Source organism: Oncorhynchus nerka, linkage group LG8, assembly GCF_034236695.1.
Source record: "Oncorhynchus nerka isolate Pitt River linkage group LG8, Oner_Uvic_2.0, whole genome shotgun sequence".
Classification (NCBI taxonomy): Eukaryota; Metazoa; Chordata; class Actinopteri; order Salmoniformes; family Salmonidae; genus Oncorhynchus; species Oncorhynchus nerka.
In genome coordinates, this window is record NC_088403.1 from 13,082,263 (window position 1) to 13,091,501 (window position 9,239).

The 9,239-nt window shown below is 42.9% G+C and overlaps 1 long non-coding RNA gene across 1 annotated transcript in view; it reads right to left on the reverse strand.

The window, feature by feature from the left end:
• Window positions 1-5,592, reverse strand: part of LOC135572754 (uncharacterized) — a 15,178-nt gene extending 9,586 nt beyond the window's left edge. The window contains exon 1 of the long non-coding RNA XR_010464464.1: window positions 5,265-5,592. This is a non-coding gene — a long non-coding RNA (uncharacterized LOC135572754). The remainder of the gene's footprint in view (window positions 1-5,264) is intronic.
• Between the last annotated feature and the right edge of the window lie 3,647 nt (window positions 5,593-9,239).

Consider the following 9,239-nt stretch of genomic DNA (forward strand, 5'->3'; position numbering starts at 1 on the left):
GTTATCTTACAGACAGGCAGCAAACTGCTGTTATCTTACAGACAGGCAGCAAACTGCTGTTATCTTACAGACAGGCAGCAAACTGCTGTTATCTTACAGACAGGCAGCAAACTGCTGTTATCTTACAGACAGGCAGCAAACTGCTGTTATCTTACAGACAGGCAGCAGACTGCTGTTATCTTACAGACAGGCAGCAGACTGCTGTTATCTTACAGACAGGCAGCAAACTGCTGTTATCTTACAGACAGGCAGCAGACTGCTGTTATCTACCTATCATCTCTGTTATCTTGTATATACTGCTGTTATCTTACAGACAGGCAGCATCTATCTTACAGACAGGCAGCAGACTGCTGCTCAGACAGGCAGCAAACTGCTGTATCCATCACTGTTATCTTACAGACAGGCAGCAAACTGCTGTTATTCATATATCCTTATGTACATATTCCAGGCAGCAAACTTATCCCCTTACACTGTGTGTTATCAAGACAGTAGTTTTGGAATTGTTATCTTAGATTACTTGTTGGTTATCACTGCATTGTCTTACAGGAACTAGAAGCAGCAAGCATTTACAGACAGGCACACTGCTGTTATTAACATCTGCTAACAATGTGTATGTGACAAATATAATTTGATTTTTGATTTGATTTGCTGAAAGTTTAGACACAGATTTGATCATATAAATCAAATAAACTGTTTCAATGATATATGTATCTGAAGGAGTTAGTTCTCCAGTCCTGTTCCTATCTGTGACACAGCCAGACCATAATATGAGGCTTGGGGAGCAAATGCGGCCGTCTTGGGTTGGGTTAGTGACCACGGACAAGCAGAGCCCTGGTTCATGGTGATTAGAACAAGCCACAGCTCGTAGATGAGTTCCCTTTCATCACCATGGTTACGGCCAGGCCACTGAGCCTCCACCTTACACGTTTTTCTTCTCCCTAGCACTACACAGCTGATTGACATAATTAAAGATTGATGATGAGTTGGTTATTTAAATCAGCTTTGTTGTGCTATTGCCCAGGACCGTGTTTAGGAAACCCTACACTTCACTGTCCTGTACTGAACACACACACACACACACACACACACACACACACACACACACACACACACACACACACACACACACACACACACACACACACACACACACACACAAACACACACACACACACACTCCTTCACTAGTCGTGCACACGTCTCACTGGCCCTCTGTCAAACCCCAACTGACAGCGTTATTCCAACATTACCACAACCCAGAGCTGGTCTGCTGTTAGTACTACCCCCATTCAATATTTATCTCAGCTCTGTGAGTAGCCGTGCACGTTTCTCACTGTGCTTCTCATCACATACTAAGTGACAGCCTTGTACCAAAACCTCCAGAACCCAGAGCTGGTCTGCCTGCCTGCCCCCATCCATTCCATGTTTTACCCAGCCTCAGCCTGAGAACACAACTTGAGGGAATAGAAACTTGCCAGGAGTGTTTTGAGGTTAGCAGTGATTTACATTGCCCTGCGTACAGATTCATTCCTCCAGGAACAAACATGGCTCTGTGTACCTTACCTGGTCTGAGATATTACTGCAAACCAACTGAGGTGACACACACACACACAACACAACACACACAACACAACACAACACAACACAACACAACACAACACAACACAACACATAGCCCATGGTGATATACAGCACAACTCCCCAGAACAGAAAGACAGAAAAGAAGACGAAAGGAATACCTAGTCCTATATATTTTATAAAGGAATACCTAGTCCTATATATTTTATAAAGGAATACCTAGTCCTATATATTTATAAAGGAATACCTAGTCCTATATATTTATAAAGGAATACCTAGTCCTATATATTTATAAAGGAATACCTAGTCCTATATATTTATAAAGGAATACCTAGTCCTATATATTTATAAAGGAATACCTAGTCCTATATATTTATAAAGGAATACCTAGTCCTATATATTTATAAAGGAATACCTAGTCCTATATATTTATAAAGGAATACCTAGTCCTATATATTTATAAAGGAATACCTAGTCCTATATATTTTCCTATAAATAAAGGAATACCTAGTCCTATATATTTATAAAGGAATACCTAGTCCTATATATTTTATAAAGGAATACCTAGTCCTATATATTTATAAAGGAATACCTAGTCTAGTTTATAAAAGGAATACCTAGTCCTATATATTTATAAAGGAATACCTAGTCCTATATATTTATAAAGGAATACCTAGTCCTATATATTTATAAAGGAATACCTAGTCCTATATATTTTATAAAGGAATACCTAGTCCTATATATTTATAAAGGAATACCTAGTCCTATATATTTATAAAGGAATACCTAGTCCTATATATTTATAAAGGAATACCTAGTCCTATATATTTATAAAGGAATACCTAGGCCTATATGTTTAAGTGAGATATACCACAGATATTGTAACAATTAACAAAGGGCTCTGAAACTAATACTGTACCACTGCCAAGACCTCACAGAGTTGTAGCTGTAAAAGCAGAGGTTTTAACAGGGGACCCAAGCAGAGTTCTGGTTCTATCTGCAGAGCATGGCTCAGGACCAGAGCAGTCCAGACCAGGGAGTCACTGAGTAAAGGTTTTCCAGGAGTAAGGCCAAGAGCATCAAAACAAACTCCAGGATGGATTTCCTCTCTGGGGTTCGTTCAGCAGCACATTGTGAAGGGTAAATACATAGACATTTTAGTACGTTGAACTGAAGCCTTGTAGGCTTTAATCCCATAACACAATCTAAACATTACAAGGGTCTGGTGTTGCTTCATAAGCCGCTGACACAGAAAACATGTTTCCAGGAAGATGTTGGAGTTCTCAGAGCAGACTGTGTTTGTGACAACTCATAACTCAATGAAGGGGCCGTATAGAAAGCCTGTTTGAATTGCACTTAGTAACAAAATGCCAGTTCAGCTAAATGTGCAGGTGAGATGGTCATTACATCATATTTACACAATGTACCAAACGGAAACGTTGCTACTCTGCCACAGTGTTAAATAATGTTTAGTTGACAAGAGCACAAGTGTTGCTTATGCTCCTCGTCGTTTCCAGAGAGAAAGAACGTGCGCGCAAGAGAGAGCGACTGCGCTCCACACATGCATGTAGTCTAGCTGGAACATTCCAATCACCTGAGCTACACTAGAGCCTTCCATGTGGTCTTAATGGCTGATGTATTACCAGAGGAAGAGAGAGAGGCTTGGCATCACACTCAGGTCCATAGCTCCCCCCCTCAGCCCCACTGCTCCTTCAGCCCCTGGCTTCGTCCCAAATGGCACCCTGTTATCTATATAGCGCACCAGGACCCCGGTCAAAAGAAGTGCACTCACTATATGCCACTTGGGACGCAGACCCTCCTCTCTGGTTGGCTGGTTGCCATTTGGCTCCGTGGTGAAGACACTCCGCTGGTCACATGATACCCCCCTGGGTCTGCTTTACCAGTTTGTTATTCACAACCCCCCAGGAGAGGAGAGGCGAGGGGATGAGATGAGAGGGGAGTGGCTGAGAGGAGAGGGGCTGAGAGGAGGAGGGAGGGGCTAATAGGTGAGAGGAGGGGCTGAGAGGAGAGCGGAGGGGCTGAGAGGAGGAGGGAGGGGCTAATAGGTGAGAGGAGGGGCTGAGAGGAGAGGACCTGAGAGGAGGAGGGAGGGGCTAATAGGTGAGAGGAGGGGCTGAGAGGAGAGGGGAGGGGCTAATAGGTGAGAGGAGGGGCTGAGCTGTATACCTGGGACCCAGTGTGACATAGGCCTTCAGCTGAAATGTTGTTACACTTCATTTGATTTTTTTATTTAACCTTTATTTAACTAGGCAAGTCAGTTAAGAATTCTTATTTACAACGACGGCCTACTTGTAAAGCCCTCGTGGCCAAACCCTCCCCTAACCCGGACGACGTCCCTGTGGGACACCTGATCACGGCCAGTTGTGATACAGCCCGGGATCAAACCTGGGTCTGTAGGGAAGCCTCAAGCACTGCGATGCAGAGCCTTAGACTGCTGCACCACTCGGGAGGCCAAATGTGTGGAACTATTATGAGGGGAGAACAACTCATCTAAAACTGTTATCTGGGAAAATATGATGAATGTTTAAACTCAGAGATGAACATGTTGTAGCGGCCTACAATATACATCTGAATTGCATGCAACGCTATTTTACTGTAGTACACCACAGCTTGATGCTCTTATAGGAACATCTAAACTGCCACTAGGGGACCCCACTACCTTCATTACAGTAGCTAAAAATGGTCCTCCACTCTACTGCTCTCGGTGAAACATCACATCACTTTTATACTGTTTCCTAAACTATTTGGTCGAATTCGGCTTTTAGTCTGTCAGTCAGTTGAAGCATTTGGTGTAAACACGAAAACTTCCACAGGACAAGTGCCAGGTGAGAAGTGTCAGTCAAGCGACACTGCCTTATACACCCCTTCGCTGTTTTGATAGATCCTCTCTGGTCTGGACCACGTCAGTCCGAAGGAGGAAATGATATATATATATATAAAAAACACTATTGGAAGGAGGTGAAGTGTATTTTGAGAGGTTTTGCTGAGAGATTTATTGCATAAAGTCAAGATGGTTAACAGCAGGACGGCTTCACGCGCCAAATAGCATGATATTATTCGTTATGTTCACTAAAGCAACCGCGTGTAAGGAGAGAGAGCTGGAGAGAGAGAGATGGTGTCGTCACATGAGTGACAAGCAACAGCTGAATCCACACATCTGGAACTTTGGAGTCGCGCGGCACACCAAATGACACCCACAATGGGGTGCGTCTTTACGCGCACGTTTTAACGAGCTACTGTCTCTTTTCTGGCTTAACGTTTCACAGTTGAAGTTTCTGTAATGTTTAAATGACTAGGAATAAGCCATATGCAGTAGTTTATAACAACAACTTGTAGAGATTGTCAGAACACATTCATAGACCTTCATCCATTCATAGAAAAGAAGCACAAGTGACAGAAACACAATTTTCACGTCAGGGGGGAAATTACACGTGGGCCAGATCTGACTTCCACATTTCTATACTAAACAGGTCTGGAAGACAACTGTATATTCAAACACATATTTCATGAAATGTGAAGGTGAAATCAGTATACCTGGAGTTGAAATTGCAATTTCATGCAGTAGCGGTACAATTTCCAAGTATTGCAAAGTATGGTAAAGATTTAAATGGCAAGCTATTCCACTCACCGACAGACAGACAGATCCGAAACTGATAGATACTCACCAGAAAGACTGATTGCGCGGAGTTATGGGTAGGGGTAAGGATATTCCGTTAATTGAGTAGAACAATATTCACGATTGGTGTCATCGGCGCCACTTTAAATAGTAGTGCTGCACCTACAGTATTATGTTCCTCCGTTCTAGTCTCACCGTGAACTATTCGAAGTTCGAATGAATAGAATACAACGCCTTTTCAGAACATCATATAGAGAGAAACGACGTTAGAGTTTCACCACACAGACCAGCAGCGGCGTTGATTTAACAGCTCAACTCGCGTTCTGGTGTTGGTACAGCACCACAAGTTAAAGCGCAGAGAGACTCACGGGCGTCGAGATGACATTAACGCTGTACTCTCTGCCTATTGGCTTAAACAAGCAGCCCCACCAATCCCTCTAAAGGCTGACATTCTTGGCAGTCTGGAAAACACGGCTGGTATCTCCCTCTCACTTTACAGAAAGACCCTGTACACTGCACACACACAAGCACGTTGAATACCTCTATATGCGTAAATAGCATTTGGGCGTTTGGCTCTTAAATTGTTATTACATTATCCATGTTGGTAACATACAGGGAAGGTCTATGGTATAAAACAATGCTTTGGTTTTCAACCCTCCACGTGTTTATGGTGTAGTTTTGACGCTGTTTATCTTCACTACATATAGAAAGACTTCTTTCTTCATGATTTGAGATCGACACTGAATAGACTCCTATTTGACAATGTACACAATCTAATTATTGCAGATGAAGGACCCATCTCAGAGACAAGATATGTAGACATATCTTCCATGTAAACCTCAGAGTGTCTTGGGGAATTTTAACCCCTCTTGGTGGTGGTGATGTGTGGAAGGATCTGTCTACAAGGCCACGCACTGTCTGTGTCTAACTGATACACTGTGTGTGTGTGTGTGTGTGTGTGTGCATTGACAACCCTGTTTGTGTTTTCCTGACATTGTGACACTCTGCCAGATCAGGTTTCACAGCATAGTCCTCCACACACACACACACACACACACACACACACACACACACACACACACACACACACACACACACACACACACACACACACACACACACACACACACACACACACACACACACACACACACACACACAGCTGAGGGGCCCCTGACCTAATTCACAGGGGTTGCCTGGCCTGCTGTCTATCTCTCTGCCAGGGCTCCCATATAAACTGTTCCACACCGGGCTCCTTTGTCAATGTGTTAGCAGTGGGAAGTGAAACCTCTCTCTCTTTAATCTGAGATGCTAATCTTTCTATTCACTCACCTGCTGCGGCCCCCGCCACAATCCCCATCCCCGCCTCACCCTCAGAAACCAAGAGCCCCAGAGCCGGTCGACGGGAACTTGATCAGCTTTAGTGTCCCACGGTTGCTCTCTTTATTTCCACCTGTTCTGTGGGCCTGTTCCCTGTTCTGCGCCCACACAGAGTTTGCATCCCAAAGGACACCCTATTCCTTATGTAGTGCACTACTTTTAACCAGGGCTCATAGGGAAACTATTTAGTGAACAGGGTCCATTTGGGATGCACAGCAGAATAGGCCCCTGCACTGTGCTGCTGTGTTAACAGGTCTTTGTGGTGTGGAGCGTCACAGACATCTGCAACATTACTCCCATTTACTGAGAGCAGAGCATATTAAAGGTACTCCTATAGATTAGAGTATATTAAAGATACCCCTATAGATTAGAGTATATTAAAGGTACTCATATAGATTAGAGTATATTAAAGGTACTCCTATAGATTAGACTATACTCATATAGATTAGAGTATATTAAAGGTACTCCTATAGATTAGAGTATATTAAAGGTACTCCTATAGATTAGAGTATATTAAAGGTACTCCTATGGATTAGAGTATATTAAAGGTACTCGTATAGATTATAGTATATTAATGGTGCTCCTATAGATTAGAGTATATTAAAGGTACTCCTATAGATTAGAGTATATTAAAGGTACTCGTATAGAGTAGAGTATATTAAAGGTACTCCTATAGATTAGAGTATATTAAACGTACTCCTATAGATTAGAGTATATTAAAGGTACTCCTATGGATTAGAGTATATTAACGGTACTCCTATAGATTAGAGTATATTAAAGGTACTCCTATAGATTAGAGTATATTAAAGGTACTCCTATGGATTAGAGTATATTAACGGTACGCCTATAGACTAGAGTATATTAAAGGTACTCCTATGGATTAGAGTATATTAAAGGTACTCCTATAGATTAGAGTATATTAAAGGTACTCGTATAGAGTAGAGTATATTAAAGGTACTCCTATAGATTAGAGTATATTAAACGTACTCCTATAGATTAGAGTATATTAAAGGTACTCCTATGGATTAGAGTATATTAACGGTACTCCTATAGATTAGAGTATATTAAAGGTACTCCTATAGATTAGAGTATATTAAAGGTACTCCTATGGATTAGAGTATATTAACGGTACGCCTATAGACTAGAGTATATTGAAGGTACTCCTATGGATTAGAGTATATTAACGGTACTCCTATAGATTAGAGTATATTAAAGGTACTCCTATAGACTAGAGTATATTAAAGGTACTCCTATGGATTAGAGTATATTAACGGTACGCCTATAGACTAGAGTATATTAAAGGTACTACTATACATACAACCAGAGAGGAAGCAAGGATCCAGAATGTGGAGATAGCAGCACAAAAGTCCTCTGGTTCAGGGAACTTTCCCCAGTTGTCACACACATACCCACACACACTCACACGCACCCACACACACACGCATCCACATTTCCCTGGCCAGCTGCATTGATGTGGAATTGTTTGTTTTGTGATTGTGGTTTGGGGAACATCATTTATGAAAGGCAGGAAGCCACGAGGAAAAGTCACACTGTGGATATCTGATCAGTCAGCCTCTAGTAAAAGGGAGAGGGAGAGGTGGAGGAACAGGGAGTGGAAGAGTCAGGGAGAGGGAGAGGTGGAGGAACAGGGAGTGGAAGAGTCAGGGAGAGGGAGAGGTGGAGGAACAGGGAGTGGAAGAGTCAGGGAGAGGGAGAGCGAGCGAGAAAGACAAGGATAGTGAGAGGTAGAGGTAGAGGTAGAGGGAGAGAGATAAAGGTGAAAAGTGAGAGAGAGGGAGAGGAACGTGACGTCTGATATTGTACCCACTTCTCTCTGTGTGCAACAGGATCTGTTCACTTCATTAAATCAACACACATCATAAATGTGACTAATGCATTACTGGGATTTGTTGGATACTTAACCTCTGAACTTTGACCTCAACCCGACATTGGTTGTCTGACTCCAAATTGACCCTTGTTCGTGACCCACTAACAAAGATTCACCCTCTCTTTTCTCCTCCATGTGAAAGCCATGGTATGTGGCTCCAGATTTGGCCGGCACACCGAAACCAAAGCTGTCCATCATGTTCGGAGATTCCGAGATTCTGGTGTTCCGAAGCTCCTTGTGGTCTTCAGGGGAAACACATGGAAACACATGGTTGTTGTCTATCATAATTCCAAAGAGTTCTTGTGAGTTTTCTCATGTCATCTCTTTATCTTATTGTGCCAGCAGTTTTTATCGAAGTCAGAGAGAGAGAGAGAGAGAGAGAGAGAGAGAGAGAGAGAGAGAGAGAGACAGAGAGAGAGAGAGAGAGACAGAGAGAGAGAGAGAGAGAGAGAGAGAGAGAGAGAGACAGAGAGAGAGAGAGAGAGAGAGACAGAGAGAGAGAGAGAGAGAGAGAGAGAGAGAGAGAGAGAGAGAGAGAGACAGAGAGAGAGAGAGAGAGAGACAGAGAGAGAGAGAGAGAGAGAGAGAGAGAGAGACAGAGAGAGAGAGAGAGAGAGAGAGAGAGAGAGAGAGAGAGAGAGAGAGAGAGAGAGAGAGAGAGAGAGAGAGAGAGAGAGAGAGAGAGAGAGAGAGAGAGAGAGAGAGAGAGAGAGAGAGAGAGAGAGAGAGAGAGACAGAGAGAGAGAGAGAGAGAGA